Source organism: Spermophilus citellus (assembly GCF_964194105.1).
Source record: "Spermophilus citellus genome assembly, chromosome: 4".
Lineage (NCBI taxonomy): Eukaryota > Metazoa > Chordata > Mammalia > Rodentia > Sciuridae > Spermophilus > Spermophilus citellus.
The window spans coordinates 36,241,187-36,260,329 of NC_138185.1; positions in this window are offsets into that span (position 1 = coordinate 36,241,187).

The following is a 19,143-nucleotide window of genomic DNA, read 5'->3' on the forward strand; positions in this document are numbered from 1 at the left end:
GATATGGTGGAGCATGCCTATAATTTAGCAACTCAGAAGGCTGAGGCAGGAATTCAAGGCTAGCCTTAGCAACCTACCAAGACCCTATCTCAAAAAAAAAAAAAAAAAAAAAAAAAAAAAAGGAAGAAAAGTGGGGGCACTGGAGATGTGCCTCAATGGCTAAGCACAGCTTGGTTCAATCCCCCTACCAAAAAAAAAAAAAAAAAAACCTCCATCAGAAACGTTTAATCAGTAATGAAAGAAACACAACATTCTAATCAAATAGCAATGTCTCTTGCCTTTTTTGAGCCTGGGAACCCACTTTTAGAGAAGACAGTTGTGGGCTACAGGGGATTCTTTTGAAATTTTTCAGTTGGGGCTCTTTGAACAAATTGGGACTCCCCCAAAAAGCCAGTCACATTTCCCACAACAGGCGATGGGCAGGAGTCTGTCCTCCACTTCCTTGCAGCTTATTCTCAGCCACCTCCCTGAGGAATGGGGAACTACTGCTTGAAGAGCTCAGATATGGAGATTCCCCGGGCCAGATTGTAGCCTGCCTTTGTGTATAGCCTTCCAACTGTAAGTGAACATTCCAGAAAAAGTTTCTATGAAAAAATGCCACTTAGGAATCACACCCATACCTAAGAGAAGGGAAGAGAGAAGCTTGTAATCTTTTACTCTCTACCCCGTCTTACATGCTCAAATCATAACCATCTTGGATATCTCCTTTAATTTCAAAAAGTTAATGCCTCAAATCTCTTTTTCCACAAGACTTTCCCCATCTATATTGTCACCAATAAGCAGCATCCTGAACCCCCAAAAGGCTTAATAAAAGACATTCAAGAACCCGGTATGGGGGGCTGGGATTGTGGCTCAGCGGTAGAGCACTTGCCTAGCATGTGCGGGGCCCTGGGTTCGATTTTCAGCATCACATAAAAATAAGTGAATGGATTAAACTTATTGGGTCCAACTACAACTAAAAAAATAAACTTTTTTTTTTTTTTAAAAAAAGAACCCAGTATGGTAGCATATGCCTATAGTCCCAGTGACTCAGGAGGCTGAAGCAGGAGGGCTGCGGGTATAGCTCAGTGGTTGAACACTTGCCTAGCATACATGAGGCCCTGGATTCAATCCTCAGTACCATAACTACTGTTGCATAAAGTGACACAGATGATCAAAAAAAGATCTTGCAGAGTGAAATAAGCCACACACAAAGAGCATGACCTGTATATCTTTAATTATATGAACTTCTAGAGCAGGCAAAACTAGTCTAAGGTGAAAACAAAAATCAGAAGAGTGATTTTTATGGAGAACAGGAGGATAGAGATTGGGATGTATTTAAGGCACTTCTAGTAATGGGGTGGGGTAATGCTCTGCATCTTGATTGGGGCTTGGATTACACAGATACAGGCATTTGTCAAAATCATTAAATAGTATATTTAAGATTGGTGTATTTCATTATATGCTCAAAAAAGACAAAAGGATAGTAGGCAATGACTCACCTCCAGTTATTTATGAGTATGAGAGCATTTAGGGGCACTTGAAATTTACAACTTCAAAATGCATACGGATTAGAAAGGATGGTTCAAGATAAATTAAAAACTATATATTATAGCAAAATAGGAAAGTGTTAATGGTAGAATCTAGATAGTATGCTGGTGTTCACTAAAAAGTCTTTAAAACTTCTCTATGTTTGAAAATGCTCAATACTTATTGATGTGCCAGAAATTGTACAGGGTCCCAAGAATATGGTGAACAATATGCAAACACTGGACTTAATACTTGCTCTACAGAGAAAACTGTGTACTTACAAGGACTGGTGATGGTGTAGATTGAGGTAATGAACAAATAGAACACAATTCCTCTCCTTATTCTTTTTCTCCCCAATTCTTTTCTTCATTTCAATAAGCAAGAAAGGTCCAAATTATAAACAAGGAACATGTAAAATGTCCTTCAAAATCTCCCTTTTCTCTTGTTTAAAAATTGCAGAAGAGATGCAAGTTCACAAGTCCAATTCCATGGATATGATATATTTCTGTTCCTTCCCAGCAGAGCCAAAGAATGCTTATGTGCTCCTCTCTTGTCCTACTACATTACCACCTCAGAAACTTGATTAAGCCTCTCATAAGCCCTTGCCCAAAAAGATTTCCAGAGAACCACATCATCTGAATATATAGCCATCTCTGTGGGTTCTTCTCATTCTTCCACATTACAAGAAATTCTGCCTGAAAAAACAAACCCACCACCTATGAACTACAACTTAGACATTAAAAATCAAGCTAAGGTTGTAGCTCCCAAAGCAACCATAACCAGACCACAAGTTTATTCATTCAAGCATAAATAGAATAGATCCAGCCATTTTTTTTCAAAGCTTCATTTTATGTATACAAGAAAGCTGAATTAATTTGGTTTTGGAGACCAAAATTATGAGTTTCTTGCATTACCAAGAGTAATTTTCTTTGAGCTCATTTTTAACATTGTATTGTTTTGCCTTGAGTTCAGATATACTTTTGCCCTCCTTGCCCCAGTTCTGTCTCATGGTCACTATCAGGGTCACTATCAGGCTATGTGTTCATATCTCCTTTAACATACCAATCTCATGAAGTGACCAAAAATCCAACATGTAAAGTCTAGGAACTGTGGGACTAATATCCTTAAGAACAAATGTTCCTTATGATGTTTTATAATTTCATTGGAACTGGGGGAAAGTGTCCAATTATAAAATGTACTTTTTTTTGAGGAGAGTCTTTTTTGAAAAATAAAATCTTAGGTGAGGTTACCGTCAAATTGACATTCTCAAAACAACTGGAAACGATTCACTAACCCTCCTTTTTATGCTGTTGATGTGAAGATTTGTCTGATTTGTGAATGGCATCTGAATGACTTGATCCAAAAAAATTCTGGAATAGTTAGTAATTTTTTTAAACCAAATCAATTTGTACAATTGACTAAATTAAATATAACAACTTTCTATAATTGTAAAGTCTGAATGAGCTCTTACCAGCTTTTTCATCATCTAAAAGGTAATGGAAATTATGCCTCTACCAGAAGGTAGCATTTGGAAACTACCACAATTCAATGTACTTTCTGAGCATCTTTTCATCTTGGTTGCACTCAGCTTTTTCCAAACAAATGCAAACCTAAATCTGCCCTCAAATCTAACAACAACAACAACCACAAAGCAAAGTAGTTGTTGGAACTTGAATTAAATCTATTATCTGAGAAAAGTTCAAAACATGTAAATGTGAGAATCAAGGAAAAGCGATTACACTGGCAAAGGCACAAAAGCAACAGGGTTTCAGATCACAGTATTGCTTGATTGGGTTAATGGTTCTCAACAAATGAGACTGTGTCTGTGTTTGACACTTCTGTTCTCAAGCTAATGATTTATTTACAGATGGCCTCTCTAAATTAGAAGTTATTAAGAACATCAATAGAGGCTGATCACAATACTTATGTTTAATTTTTCACTTGGCAGGTAAGTAGTTGTTTTACTATTGTTTTATAATAAGCACTTACAGAGGGTTAAATAAAAAATATTAGCCTAAGCACAGGAATATATGCCATGACATATTTCTAGATCTTTAGATATTAGTGAAAACATAGATTTGCTGATACACAGATTTTTAAAAGCATCATTCAGAAATAATTTCAGAGCCATAGCAAAGATTCTATTTCCTTTTGGAAATAAAGCTAAAGATAAAAAACTTATAATGACCATGAAGGAGAAAACTGAATTTCCAAAAGATGTTGTTTTATGCACTGAAATGATAATTTTTTTTAAGGCAGATGAAAACTAGAGAATTCTACCTACACTATTTCAGGTTGGTTGGCAGAAATTCATGTGAAGAGGAGCTCTGGGCTTTACTAGACCACATATGTAACATGTCTTAGTGAAATTTGGCTACTAAGAAGGGTAGGGCCCACAGTCTAGAGTTGCATTACTAGAAATGTAGGGATCAGTAATCAAAGAAAACTCATAGTTGTGGCATATTTTATTACTCTAGCCTTAGCACATTGGAGGAGCTCTGTTCAGCTCTGGGCTGAACTTTTTTTTTTTTTTTTAATTCTGGTAAAAGTACACATAACATAAAATTAACCATACTTACTATTTTTAAGTTCTGTAGTGTTCAGTACATTCACATTGTTGTGCAACAATCTCCAGAGTCTTTTCATATTGCAAAACTGAAACTCTATACCCATTAAATAACTCTGTTTTCTCCTCCCCTACCCAGCACCTGGCAACCACTGTTCTACTTTCTGACTCTGGTTTGACTACTCTGGATACCTCATATAAGTTATTTCATATAGTGTTTGTCTCTTGTGACTGGCCTATCTCGCTTAGAATAATGTCCTCCTGGCTCATCTGCTATATCATGGGTCAGAATTCTTTTCCTTTTTAAGGCTGAATTCCACTGTAGATACAGATCACATTTTGCTTGTCTGTTCATTCAGTGATGGACACTTGTGTTTACCTTTGAGCTATTGTAAATAATGCTGCTATTAACATGGGCGTACAGAGATCTCTCTGGGTTGCTTTCAATTTTTTTTTTATATGTGCGGGTGCACCACTTTTAAGAGTAATATTGACGAAGGACTTGGAAGGGTCCAAATTGAGAAGAGGGGGAAAGAGGCACAGTAACTATATGTAATGTTGGAAGTCTGATTGAGTAAGAGGGAGCTAGCTTGAAATGCCTCAAATGACAGATGAGGCTCAGTGAATGGAGGCTACAAGGAATTAGATTTTGACTCAACAGAAAGACAAATTCTGTTTTCATAAAAAGCTGTTCCTTAATGCAGTGCCCTCCCCCCTGCACCCCAGGAAATAGTGAGTCCTTGCCATTGAAGGTAATCAAAGAGAGTTTGCTGTGGACCATTATCAATGGCAAGAGTGGGAGATACTCTGGATGGAAGGTTAAACTAAGTGATTCCAGAGCCTATAGTACAGGGGTGGCAACTTTGCATGGGCCCATCTGATTTCTGAACTGACTTCTCAAAGATCAGTAACATAACATTTACCAACTAGCTGCAGCAAAGAAGTCAGCTCTAGATGTTAGAGTTACACATCATAGCCTTGGTCTCATTGCTTTAGCCCTTGCTAGTCTGAATGCATTGACATCACCTGGAAGCATCATACAAATTCAGAATCTCAGGTCCTGATCCCAGACCTTCTGAATCAGAATTTGTAATTTCACAAGATCCCCAGGTGACTTGTTTGCACATTAAGGTCTTAGAAGTCCTGATCTAACACACATTGAGTACAGAAATCTAGAGTTTGGTAGAAGTTATCAAATGATCTTTCCACTTAGTAGTTCCAGCTCAGATCATCCACGGGCAGTCAGTTTCCATCTGACCTACCAACTGACTGCAGGCACATGAGCAAGTCCAGCTGAGATTACCCTAATAGACTCAAATTAGCAGAATCTTCCAGATAATCCACAGACTTGGGAGAAATAACAACTGGATTTTTAAAAGTCAAGTTTGGAACTGGTTTGCTACGCAACGCTATTGTGGCAATAGATAGCTAATGCAGCCTTGGTGGTCAAATTAAAAAAGCAAAACCACAAAATGTCAGCTTGTAACCATGCAATGAGTGATAATTGTCACTAGTCATCTTTTGTGAGCTACAAGTAGCCTATGGTAACCAAACTTAATGGCCTCCACTTGAGAAAGCAAGCTAAGACGTGAATTAAAGTGGCATTGTAAGAATTATCTTACATCTGCTCCAAATTTTCTTATTTGCAGACTCCCCTGACACAATCCTGATAGAGACTCTTATAACCAACCTCTACTTTACCTAATCACTGGATTGACCAATGTTCCCTACTCTTTCTTTAATAGATACTGACGACTTTCCACTGTGTGGAGAACCCCTGCTGTTAATAAGCTGAGTAATCATGTTCTTGTGCAATTCTATTTCAAAGACTGGTGGGATGTTAAACTTTCCAATATTTGGTTGGGTGGGTTCTCAAGCCTGTATTTGCCAGTTGTACTTGTTATTGTAACTACATCACTTGAGGCAATATTAGTGCTAAAGAAAGATGTTGCTTCTTATGCAAACTAAGCAGAATGTAGTTTGATGAAAATAAATGAACAGTTAAAAATAAATTCGTGTTGAATAAAAGTGGCCAAGATAACGTTAAAAGAACAGAAAAAGGTCCAAAAAGTAGAGATAGGATTCTACATTCAAATTATTTCCATGTAATCCAACTTAACGAATATAAATAATAAAATGGGTTATAGATATGATGGGAAGCAATACTAGCAACTTAAAGAAACGTTTTTGTCTTAGAGCAAAAGATGAGAAAATAAAGATCAACTTATGTTTTATGTTAAAACATTTTCATGTCATGTTTCCATGAGTACATCTTTAATCAATATTTTAGATTAACCAACCAATCACCAGTGATGACTGAATCACTTACAAACATTTTATTCTATTAGTCGAGTCTGGACCAGTGGGCAACAAGCACACTATAACTAGCTGCTATATGAATTTGTTGAATGAATCAGTTGCAAATTTTGGCAATGTGCATCATAAACAAATGAGACATGTTTTCACACACTAATTTTTTTTCATTTTTTCATTTTAATTTGTTTATCACTAATGTGTTTTAATACTGACTTTAAAAACCAGAGACCTAGAAGCTAACGGAAAGTCTTGGTTTTCCAGTAAACTTCTCTAAATATTGCCTCCTTATGGCAGGTTTTCAGCAAAGGCCAACACTGCAGGTCTTGGTATTATTGACTATGTCCTAGTAGCATGTATCAGAATCACCTGGAGGGCTTGTTAAACTGATTGCCAGGCTCAACCACAGAGTTTCCATTGGGTAAGTCTGAGGTGGGATGTTCAAACAAGTTCCCAGGTGTTGCTATTGCAAGGACCTATGGAGAATCACTAACCTAGAATATTCTGAAAATAGGAAATTAGCAAGTTCATCTTCCTCTGGGAATATGGTCACCTGTTCACCAATTGCAGGAGCATGTTATTGGAATTGACAACAATCTACTCTGCCCTCCTCATTGCCACCAAAAAGAAAAGGGAGTCTAAAATTACAGTGAAGCAAGGAGAAGGTTCAGGAGTTTTAACCCCTGCTCCCTTCACACCTGATACTGATTCATTTTCCTTATTTACATATGAAATTCATTTTAAGCCTTGACAAATGTACCATCACAATCAAGACACAGGACATTCCCAGCATCCCCACATCCCCTTCTGCTGCCTCTTGGTATGCAATGCTTCCCTCTAGAATGTCACATGAACAGAACCAAATATGCAGCCGTTGAGTTTGGCCTATTTTACTTAGCATAATGTATTTGTGATTTATTCATATTGCTGTGTATTGTGTATCAATAGTTCCACCCCCCAATCTTTTTTTGATTGGCATTCCAATACAGCAACATACCACCCTTTGTTTATCCATCTGCAATTGAGAGATCTTTGGGTTGTGTCATTTCTTACAGGTTATGAGAAAAGCTGCCATAAGCGCGTTTATACAGGTTTTTTTAACATAATTTTTATTCTTAGGCAAATACCAGGAGTGGGATTGCTGGGTCATATGGGAAGGGTATGTTTAACTTTACAAGAAATTGCCAAACTGTTTTCCAGAGTGACTGTAACTATTTTTGCATTCCTCCTGGCGATGGATGAGTGATCTTTCTGAGCTGCATGTGCCACACATGCTCCCCAGGACCCCAGCACTCACTGTCTGGACACCTTTCACTTCAGGGATGAACTGCCAAGAGCATGAGCCACCTGGGAGAAGGCCGAGGTCAGAGGTTTGGGAAAAGCCAGAGAGGCTGGGCTTACCTCCCCCGACCCCTCCCAGCCTTTAGACCCATCTGTTAAGGTCTGTTAGGTTCATCCTTGGAGGAGGCTCTGCGTCCACCTCTCTCCCCAGCAAGTGTGCAATCCTCAAATACCACCCTCCCGGTTTAGGCTTTGTTGCCAGATAATGTGACTTTGAAAAGAAGCTTCTCCCCTCCCCCCAAAAGGAGGCTAAGAAAGGCTCTCAGATCAATCCTCAGCAGATACACCGAGTCACAAAGCCCCAGCAAATCCTTTATTCTCTCCTTGGAGCAGCTGCTGAGGCAGCACCCCGCCCCCTGCTCTGCCCCCAGTGGAAACCTGAAAGCTATTCATATCATTTAATCCTGTTGAAAATCCTCTTCGCTCTCTCTCACTGAGGTGCGGTCGGCTGAGGTAAACCTGGGCTTAATTCTTGTGTTGGAAAGGAGATGAGAGGTGCCCCATTCTTTGACAGTCTATTCTAGAAATTGACTCTTCCCTGCTCCAGAAGTTGCCAGTCACAATCCCTACTGGAGAGTGGTTCAGCAATCTATGTATCATTCCGCTCGCTTGAAGATCTATTAGATCTTTTAAATGTTATGGTAAAAATGCAAAGGAAAACGTGGAGACTATTTACCCTGTTGCTAATCATGGCTGCATACTTTAGCAAGCTCCCGCCACCAAGAAGTGTGTGTGTGTGTGTGTGTGTGTGTGTGTGTGTGTGTGTGTGTTTTGGAGGGGTGGTGTTTGTTTTTTGTCTTGTACCAGGAATTAAAGCCAGGGCACCTAACCATTGAACCACATCCTTTTATATTTTATTTAGAGACGGGGGTCTCTCTAAATTGCTTAGGGTCTCACTAAATTACTGAAGCTGGCTTTGAACTCGTGATCCTTCTGTCTCAGCTTCTCCAGCCACTGGGATTACAGATATGCACCATCCTTCCCGGTGAAATGCAACATTTTATAGCTAGCTGAGCTCCTTAAGAAATTTGGTATGGTGCGGTGGTGCACGCCTGTAATCTCAGTGGCTGAGGAGTTTATAATCTCTGGGGAGCTGAGGCAGGACGAGCTATAGTTGTTTATTAAAGCCAGTTTCAGCAATTTAGGAAGACACTGTCTCTAAATAAAATATAAAACGTACCCCTGGGTTCAATCCCTGGTACTATAAAAAGAAATTTGGACACACCATAATGTGAACAACAAATCTATTCACTTTTTGATTCCAAAATATTTATCTGCATCCCTAGCCATATACCCTTGAACCTCCTCAGTCTTTCTGAGAGGACTTCCCATAAGAGTTTCCTAGTTCTTACGGTTTCAGGAGAAGCAAAAGAGAGTAGGAAATGTCACTCATATTTCAAAGAATACATTCTTTCTGGCTTGTTTTAGGACCTAAGCAGTATTTAGAGAATAAATGATCCCATGTGGTTAATTAAGGGTGACTTCCTTATAGGGAAAATTATTAGAAGAGCCCCATGAAAATCTCAATCCCCTGCCAGGCAATATTTATTAAACTTCTACTACATACAGACTGGTTCAGGAAGCCTAATTGAAGAAACACTAATGCAAATACTATCCCTGAAGGCTTTGTAATCATAGGGTATGTGAAAAAAAAATCAGAATAGTAGCAGTGATGTTAAACCTATAGTCAAATACACAACTTTAGCAGCACATTGGAATTACCTGGGGAACTTCAAAAATTATTGATGCCAGAGTCCCACCCCCAGAGATCCTGATTTAATTGGTCTAGGTTGCAACCTGAGCACCAAGACTATTTAAATCTTCCAATGTGTAGTCAAGGTAGAAATCCACAGCTCTGACTAGAGAAACCATGTAATAGACAAGGACCTATCCCTTGTATGTCTTGTGATGCAATAGTCAGGAATGTTGGGTGAGAGAAGCTTTAGGACACATAATCACCCTGGGATCTGGAGCCATGTTGAGAGAGAAGCTTAGAAAATGCCACTTTGGGTATATATACACAATGGAATATTACTCATCATTAAAAGATAATAAAATTATGGCATTTGCAGGTAAATGGATGGAATTGGAGAATATGCTGAGAGAAGTCAGCTAATCTCAAAAAAACCAAAGGCCAAATAAATGTTCTCTTTGGTCAGTGGATGCTGACCCATAATGGGGGGGCATGGAAAGAACTTTGATTGGGCAAAGGGGAGGGAGGAGAGGGGAGAGAGCATGGGGGTAGGAAAGATGGTGGAATGAGATGAATATTATAACCCTAGGTACATGTATGACTGCACATATGGTGCGGTGCTACATCAGATACAACCAGAGAAATGAAAAGTTGTGCTGAATTTGTGTACAATGAATCAAAATGTGTTCTGCTATCATAGAATAAATAAATTAATTAATAAAAAAAGAAAATACCACTTTGACACTTGCAAGTGGAGAATAGGACTGAATAATAAAGAAATCAGAGAAAATGGGAGTAGTCCTTAAAGAATGTGTTTTTTTTTTTTTTTTTTTGTGGATGGCACTTTCTAGGTTAAAATTACTTCTCAATTATTTTCTCTTATAATGACAGAGGCAATACAGAGTAAATCCCAGAGAATTAGGTTAAATTTCCGGTTTTGCTATTGTTTAGCTCTGTAATCACCAGCAGGTTACCTAAGCCTCTGTTTTCCCATCTGTACAATGGAAGTAATAATAGTATCTTCCTGCTAGGGTGGTTGGAAATATTGAATAAGGTATGCAAAATACTTAGCTGTGAAAAGCTCTTTGCATATTTGAATTACCTTTGCATTATCACTGGCTGGTTAACATTGCTGTTGGTATAGGATTGAGACCTAAGGTCAACCTCAATCAAAGCCAAAAGGAGGCCTTTCAAAAAACATGATTGGTACCTTGGCATTCTGAGATGCCTCATTTATTTAGGAAAAAAAAATCTGTTTGGCATTTTCAGAGAAGAGAAAGTATAATTTAATCAGGGATTTGGCCAGTAAGTTATATATAAAATAATTGTTCAATGAAAACCCTGGTGAGTTGATTTTGATTTGAAACAGAAGAAAACAGAAGCATCTAGGATAGTAGTAACAAAGACTCAGATGAAGCTTGAGTCTGCAGAGTGGGTGGTGGTTGGCCAGACTAGAGCAGAAACAGTGACAGAATGCTGTGTCCTGGGCTTGAGTGAATGCACCTGGGAAAGAGGAGCCAGCTGATTGAGGAGAAAGAGGATACTGGTGTGTGTGTGTGTGTGTGTGTGTGTGTGTGTGTGTGTGTGTGTTTGAGAGGTGCTTGATAGGTCATAAGTAATACTGTTGAAATGGCAGATGAGGGAAAATTCAAGTCAAATTTGAGGAGGCTGGTGAAGATCCTGCTTTTATCTGAGGCTCTTCTTTGATTTTCTGGCCCTTGAACCTACCTGTCCTTTGCATTGCCACAGGAAAAATGAGAAGGGTAGCAGGAAGAGTCCAAAGTTCCTCCAAAGATCAAAGGTAACATATCCTTGCTGGTTTTATGACTTCAGACCAAGGCACAGTTAGTGATTACCAGCCTCCCTTTCACACCAAGATCCTGGGCACCCACTGTCTTCTACCTGCTGTCCTGCAATGTACTCAGTCCTTCCGGCCAGCCTCTCAGAGAATTCTCTAAGATCCCTTGAGCTTTGTGTTTGTCATTCATAATTAAGCACTCATAAAAATCACCTTGAGAAGTTGTTGCAGAGATTCGTGTCCCTCCCCTTGGGAAGAGCTTGACTCAGCATGTCTGGGGTGGGGCCCCATAATTTGCTTTCCTGGGTGCTACAGCAGTAGCTGCTGCTTCACACTCTGAATAGCTCTGAATTCGTGCCCTATTCCACCTTCCTCAACCCTGCATCCTTGAGTGTGGACTTTTGCTTAGGAGAAGGGATTCAACTTTAGTAAATTCTCCAGAGGATGTTAGTTGCAATGCTAGCTTCAGATGCAGCTTCTTGGGAGAAGTTTATTAGGAGGATTCAAAATGCTAGTTGTTTTGGAAGTTTGTATAAAATGGAGTACTTGATGTCAGAGTTCTTCCAGAGTCACCATTTCCTAGTGTGTCTCATCTAAGCACATGAGATTTGAAGGTATGAGGGTTTGATGTGTTATAATATTTTGTAAATTTAAAGTCTGTTTGCCAACAAATTTTTTTGTACTTGGGGGATTACTGAGAAGGAACACATCCTTCTATTTTTTTTTTAGAACTTAGGGTAATTTTTCTTATTTTATTTTATTCATATTTTTATTGGTGCTATAGGTAATGTTGGGATTTGTTGTTACATATTTGCATGTGTACACAATATAACAGTATAATTTGGTCAATATCATTCCCCAGTTCTTCCCCTTTTCCTTCCCTCCTCCCTTCCCCTGGACCCTTTCCTTTACTGATCTCCCTTCAGTTTTCATGGGATCCCCCACACTTTCTTTTCCTTTTTCCTCTCTAACTTCCATATATGAGAGAAAACAAACCACACTTGATTTTTCTGAGTTTGACTTACTGCACTTAACATAATGTTCTCAAGTTCTATCAGTTTTCTTGCAAATGACATAATTTCATTCTTCTTTATGGCTGAATAAAACTCCATTGTGCATACCACATTTTCTTTATCCATTCCTTCTAATCCTTTTCGACAATCTTGCCCACTCTGTTGCGCTTCCTTTGAAGTTGCAGCCTCAAAACCAAAACTTTTGTTGAGGGATCCTTTTGTTTGTACTTGATTTACCAGGATGAGATTCTCAGTTTATTTGGATCCTACCCTACTCTTTTTCTGGATCTCCTAAATAGCTCTTACAACATCTATAGATGTCTCTTCTAGAGAGCAATAGGTAATCTGAATATTCTGCCAAAACAAAGCTGGTGTAACAATAATCCTGTTTTTCCCCCCTTCTTGTGGACTTTGGGGTTTGGTTACCAAAGGGGACAGAAGGGAGGTATTGGCTCTTGGACATTCAAAGGTCTCCCAATGGATGGCCAAACTGAGAAATCGGAGCAGCCCTGAGTTTGGTGTCAACAAATCCATCTTAATTGCTCTTTGGGTTTTGGAATTGCTTGACTGGTTGTCAAGCCTCAGTGTGGAGTAGCCTTATCCAACTGGTCCCGTGTTGTGGACTTGCCACCTGTCCCAAGGCAGTCTAAATGCAGTGAGGCCTGGTGTCCTTGCAAAAGGGGGAGTTCTTCAGTAACAACTGGAGTTTATTTTGATCTCTATCTTTTGAAGCCAGAAACTGTTCATGTGTAACTTTAAAGAAAGCTTTTTTTTTTTTTTTTTTTTTCTCCTAGAGCAAAGCTGCAATTTGAAGGCAGGATTCTATTAAAAACAGACAAATAATTCCCATTCCTTTCTGGTCCTGCCTATTGTTTTCCTAAGTTTGTTTGCATTCCCAGATTGAATCCTTCTGGTTACCCTGCAAAGAGAGGGTCCTGGCCACTACTGTCCCATGAGGTTGGCTGTCTTATAAGGTCCTTGGGGAACACATCCTGTTTCTGTGTCAAAGAGGCATGTAGAGGATGTGGGAGAATGTCTCCTGTCTTCCCCATTCAGAGAGCTCTTTTATTTCCTTTCTATGTTTTGTCTATAGACGACTTCAGTCTTCCTAAGAACTGTTCTAAGGAGAAATGTTGGTCCAGAGCCAATAACACTTATAGATAATAAGTAGTGGACTATGGGGTTGGTTTAGGGAATCCAGGACTGTATTCAACAAGAAAAACATGGTATTCATTAGATGTACACATCCAAGACAATTTTCTGATACTCACAGTGTACTTTTAAATGCATTCAGCAGATGATGCTCTATGTGTGCCAAATGCTTCCATATTATGCAAGCCATTCCTGGTCACATAATGTGCTCCTTTTCCCAAGGAGCCCTGATGTGCTCAATGAACTTGCTCCATCAATCAGAGGTGGGGTATTATTGCAACCTAATAGTCATCCCCAAGTCAAGAGTTGACTTTTCTTTTAAAAGGAATATATCCCAGAAATGGAGACAGTGTAGTATTGTCATATTCATCTGATCTGACCTTTTCCCTAGGTCCACATGGCTATGCAGGCTTAGATAGGGAGAGCTATGCAGCACTATACTAGATTCCCTTTCTCTGTGGAGGGTACAGGTTCTTACCAGTGAATGCAGATGTAGTTAGTTATGCACACTTGTATGCTTCTACTTGTTGAGAAAATTCCTAACTAAGAAATAATGATAGAGGAAACAATTTTTCCCTCTCTGTCTAAACATGAAAGAGCCACTGCTGATTAAATATATCTGGTAAAGAATCACTTGTCTTAAGCTTTAAACTGAAACTTCTGAAACCTCTTTCCCAGAATATTCCAAATACAAATGGGCAAGTTGTATTATTTCCAAGTCGCCTTTTCCTAAGGGAAAACTAGTGATGTCCCAGACTGGCAGACACAGAGCTCTGTGCATCCTGATAAAGATAGGAACTTTAGGCTAGCAAAAAAAATCCAAATAAACAGATTTTCAAACAAACCAGCTTTCCTCTTGGTAGCTGAAAAGGAAACCCCACATCCAGGAGGAATGCAGATCAAAGCAAAGTCTACAAATGATGCAGAAACACATAAAATAACAAACAAGCCTGGTGGGAAGAGGGAACTTTTTGTAAAAGAATAGGCCTCTTCATATTACACTGAAATTGAATGCAAGATTGCAAGCAAAGATACATGAGTTGAGAATACAAAGCTATAGTTTCTTTCCCCTTTTGGGGGGCCGAGAGTATACCTTTAATAGGTGACACTGGAAGCCATTAAAAGCAACAGACAAAAGATAGGCCCCTTGTTGGAAATCTTGCCTAGTTTACATTTTTGCAGTTAACTTTGCACACCCCCACCCCTGCCAATATACAGTGGACAGAATAATTCATCTATTTTGCTATAAAAGTGGAACCCAAATGACCCTGGTGTCCTAGACCTTTCATGTCAAAAGCTTAGTCTTTTTCATTCTAGAAAATCTGGTTCTATTTACAAGTGTTCTCAGCTGAGATTCATATTTTAAATTGCTGACGTGATGACATTTTAACTCAGAGGCTGTCCTCGGCTGTTAAAATTTATTTGGGCTAAATTTTCAGATGGATCATAGGAAGCAAGGTACAAAAGGTACCAGTCTTGTGATATTTTATCCTTGGGAACTAAGCCCATTTAAATTATATCTGCGTTGATAGGTGCTGAGTGGCTACTGAAGACAGAGAACACTATTGGATGCTGTTGCTCACTATTTAAAATCAAGATCACTGCCATTCTTAAGTGTCTTGTGCTTTTTGAGAACCATTGGAATGAGTACTTGGTGGTGTTAGAGTTCTCTTTAAAGACCTTGAGGTGTTAAGTGCACATTTCATTGAGCTTTGAGCCCATATATTTCCTTCTTTTGGAAAGGGGAGCTGACTGTCACTTTCAGGTAATTTTTAGTAACTTGTCTCTCAAAGTAGCATTAGCATTGCCTACAGGCATTAACTGGGGGGTCTATTCCTCAGGGTGGAATTTTGGGTCACTGCATGTATTCATCTTCAAATATATCATGTCTATTGTTTCATATTCTTTTGAGTAATATTATCACATTTAAAAGCTTTTTTAAAACTAGTTTTTGATAATTAGGTATTGGTATTTTGTTTCCATTTGTACTTCACTGATTACTTGTGAAATCCATTGCCTTTATAGAAGGTATTTATTGTCCATTTTTTTTGTTTGTTTTTCACCTTATGGGTTATTTGTATTTTTTTTTTACAGATCAGTGGGAGTGGTTTAAATATTCTAGATAGTAATTCTTTATCATTCCAAGCATCGAAAATATTCTTTTCCCATATATGCCTTGACTTTTCGAACTATTAAATCGTGTCTTTCAATAAATAGAAGTGTTAAATTTTAATGTGGTTTAATTTATCAATCTCCGCTTTGGTTAATTGAGGCCTTTTTTTTTTTTTCAAGAAAAATTGTCCTTATCTGAAATTACAAGCAGCTTCCTCACCATTAGACTACCTGAAATAGACTTTTATATGTGACATAGAGGAGGGACAACTGTGTAATAATCTATCCTGCCAGCCTCATTAATACATAGCCCATTGTTTTCTCAGCAAGTTTTAAGCCTTTCTTGTATGTATTTTCATGTATCAGCAGTACTGTTCCAAGGGTCTCTCTTCTGATCCATCTACCTTTGCTTATCCCTATTTCAATAACACACTGTATTTACCACTATTTTATGCACAAAATTATTTGATATTTGGAAGAATGAGTTTCTCTGTTCATCTTCACTCTTCCCTTTAAAAATTGGTATGGCTATCCATGGGTCTCTGCTTTTTCATATAGATTTTTGTAATCCAATTATCAAAGTCCATGAAAAACTGTGTAGACATTTTCACGGGAATTACATGTAAATTACATTTTAATTTGCAGATGAATGCTTTAATAATTTTAAATCTTCCCAACTTTGAATATGGTATATTGCTGTTTGTTGCAGTTGTTTATTTAAGTCCTTCAATAAAGGAGTTGTCTATAAACTACTTGCATATCTTTTCCTAGGTACCTGATATTTTTTGTTGTTGTCAGGTTTGTGTATGTTTCTAACCAAGAACTCTGACATACATTCATTTATATCCATGCTCCACATTTAAAATGCATTAGATGCTAAGAGGACTATATAGAATACAGCTCATCTTTGGATCTCATGTTCTCATTGAGGGGCAAAGATGGAACAATGGGAATACACAGGAGTTCTATGGTTACATGCCAATCATCATCAGAGTTAATTGATGCTAACAGTGCAGAGGCAGGAAAAGGCCACAGGTAGACTGGTTCATTTGGGAAAGGCCCCATAAAAGAGGTATGGTGGAGGGTGAGTAGCACTTTGGTTAAGAGATTAAATGTGTAAGTAGGATGAAAGCTTATGAACATAAACCCACACATATTTAGGTGACAGAGAATTGATGATGGGGAGAGTGAAGATTGTAGCCAGGTGATGGATGACCTTGAATGTCATGAAAAAGATTTGCACTTAATCATCTTCTCTCTAGGAATCCTTCCAAAACTTCATGATGTGTATATACACACACACACACACACACACATATACATACATATATGTATGTGTATATATATGATTTTTGCATTTGGCTATTTTTATTTTTTTCACATTTTTATTGGTGCATTATAGTTGTACATAATGAGGAGATTTGTTGCTACATATTTATACATGCACAAAATATAACAATATAACAATATAATTTGGCCAATATCATTCCCCAGCACTTTCCTCCCCTCCTCCTCCCAACCCTTGGTCCCTTTGATTTCCATGAGATCTACCCCCACCTTTCTTTTCCTTTATCCTCTCTAGCTTCCGCATATGAGAGAAAACACAGGACCTTGACCTTCTGGGTTTGACGTTTTTTGCTTAACATAATGGTCTCTAGTACCATCCATTTATCCTGAAAATGGCATATTCTACTTTTCTTTATGGCTGAATAAATCTCTACTGTCTATATATACTACATTTTCTTTATCTATTTATCTGTTGATGGAAACTAGATGGTTCCACAGTTTGGCGATGGTGAATTGTGCTGCTACTAACATGGGTATGCATGTGTCACTGTAGTAAAATGACTTTAATTCTTTAGGATGAAAACTAAGGAGAAGTATAGCTGGGTGATATGGTGGTACCATGCCTAGTCTTTGAGGGACCTCCATACTGATCCATAGTGGTTGTCCTAATTTACAATCTCACCAACAGTATAAAAGTGTTCCTTTTTGTCCACCTCCTCTTCAGCATTTGTTATTATTTGTATTCTTATGACTGCCATTCTGACTGGTGTGAGTGAAATCTCAGTGTAAGTTTGATTTCCATTTCTCTAATTGCTCAAAACTGCATGATATGTTGAACTTAATAGCTTGACTGACTATTCCCTTTCTTCAAAGAGGCAAGTTGAACAGGAAAAGTAGGCCGACCTTGTGCTAAATCCTTTAAATTAGTTTCGATTCAGAGCTGGGTGTGAGCTGAGACAAAGCAGTTGTTCTGTATAAAAATCAAATGCATTTAAGACAAATCTAGGATTTAGAGAAGACATCAATTTCAAACTTTAAGGAAAGTTGGAGTTTGAGGAATTGCCAAGGATAGATAGACTCAGGTCTAATAAACAATATATCACATTTTTAAACTTTATTTTAATCCTGTAAAAATTTTTTTTTGGGGGGGATAGTTTTATTTTTTGGAGGTGGGTATCATGGATTGCACTCAGGGGCACTCAGCCACTAAGGCACATCCCCAGTCCTATTCTGTATTTTGTTTAGAAACGGGGTCTCACTGAGTTGCTTAGCGTCTCTCTATTACTGAGGCTGGCTTTGAACTCAGGATCCACTTGCCTCAACCTCCTGAGCCACTGGAATTACAGCTGTGCACCACCATACCCAGCTATCTAATTTTTAACAGATACATAAAAACAAAAAAAAATTGTACATGTTAATGTGGTATCACGTGATGTTTTGGTACATGTATACTTTGTGTACTGTATAAGTCAGGTTAAATATGTCAATTCCTCAAACATTTATCATTTCCTTATGGTGCAAACATTCAAAATACTTTCTTCTAGCTTTTTGAACTATATAGTCCATGACAATTATCTATAGTCACTGTACTTTTTAATCACATGCTAGAATTTCTTACTCTAATCTAACTATATAACTATAACTTAGTACTTACTAATCAACCTTCTTCAGTCCCGAAAGTATTTTATTATCTGGGTTTTTCAACATATTCTTCTTGGTTTTTCTTGAAGCCTTATGGTAGCAGTTATGGATTTGATGGAGAAATACGAAGGTATATCTGGGCATCTGTGACCCTCAGGAAAATTCCTCATTATTCTCCTCTACTGCCTGCCTAAACAGTAATTAATTTTTCCCCCTGGAAACATCTTTCAATTTCATTATAACGTATATTGTGTTCTCCCCTAAGCATCATCTATTTTGTTTCCTGGAAGAGCCAGATTGTGGGAAAAAAGAGGCATATCTCAGCCCCCTTGGCAGTTATACCTTGACAGTGACATGGGGAGCTGACAGGGGCTGGAGCAGGGACGAACATAGTGAACTAGAGGTGTTGCTGCCAGCTGTCAGAGGAGGCCTCAAGTATGTGTGATTTTCTTTTTTTAAAGCTCAGGATACAGCTGTCTGAAATAGCCATGAAGTTTGTTTGCAAGTTTCATCCCAGTTCCCTGGAAATCCAAGGAGTTTGTCATTTCTTGGGAATGTTGATGTTCCAAGAAGACAGGGACAGGCAACTCTGCTGCATGTTTTATTCACAAAACCAACTAAAGGCACTGGGACACCAGTAGCCTTTGCTTTCTTTCCCTTGCCCTGAATCCATGCTCATTCAGTGATCCCATTTTTTTTCTTTCTTCTTTAGCTTTCA